This window comes from Octopus bimaculoides, chromosome 23, assembly GCF_001194135.2.
Source record: "Octopus bimaculoides isolate UCB-OBI-ISO-001 chromosome 23, ASM119413v2, whole genome shotgun sequence".
Taxonomy (NCBI): Eukaryota; Metazoa; Mollusca; class Cephalopoda; order Octopoda; family Octopodidae; genus Octopus; species Octopus bimaculoides.
In genome coordinates, this window is record NC_069003.1 from 7,054,875 (window position 1) to 7,055,801 (window position 927).

Below are 927 nucleotides of genomic sequence, written 5' to 3' on the forward strand. Positions count from 1 at the left end.
ATATATATATATATATATACATACATATATATATGTGGAGTACGTTTTTTTTTTATCTTAAGACCCCTGTATCTCAGTCTACATTTGCTCTACATAGACATATTATACCTTTTTGGAATTAGGATGATCCCAGGTTTGAAAATCTGCCCTTCATTTGGTCTTTGAGCATTCAGCATTGAGAACTGATTTAAAAGCATTTAGGTTACTAATTCTTAGCTGATTCACACCATCTTGGTGGGCATTTATCTAGGAGGTGATAAATGATATTTGTTTCATTAATTTTATGTCAAGACAAGAACTTTAGAACAAATTGGTCAACAGTTGGAATTCAACTTGGGACTGGAATAATTGAATGATTGCAATATAGAATTAATTCTCATCAGTCCTTAACCTCTGATCAAACACCACCGGGGCATATAGTCATTATAGTCATGCTATTTAGCTCTTTTTAGTTTTAGGGCCACAGGCCCAATTAGCCCTCTGCAGGAGCCAGCATAAAAGTTCACATGGAGTAGAGCTTTTAAGCTAATATCTATTAAAACTGAAACTTGAAATATTATACATGTATAGTGTTTAAGTAAATGTGAAAGAGAATACATAGTATTCTCTTCAAAAGAAACGTTAATTCATAGCAGAAACATTCCCCCACTACCACCACCATCACCACCATCTTTGCCTGCCTAAACAAAATTAGCTCACTTCTGAGTGAAAGCTGTGTGATGAGAGAGGAGTATGAGTCAGTTGTTTGCTTGAGATGAGTAAAAGTTTAAAGTAGAGTGTGAAGTGTCTCTCAAGGTGTGTCCTGTTACTTGTGAATGTGGGTGTAAGTGACAAGTGAATACAATTTACAACAAAGTTGTGATTAAATCTGCTTTGGGATTTCATCTCTCTCTCTCTCTCTCTCTCTCTCTCTCTCTCTCTCTCTCT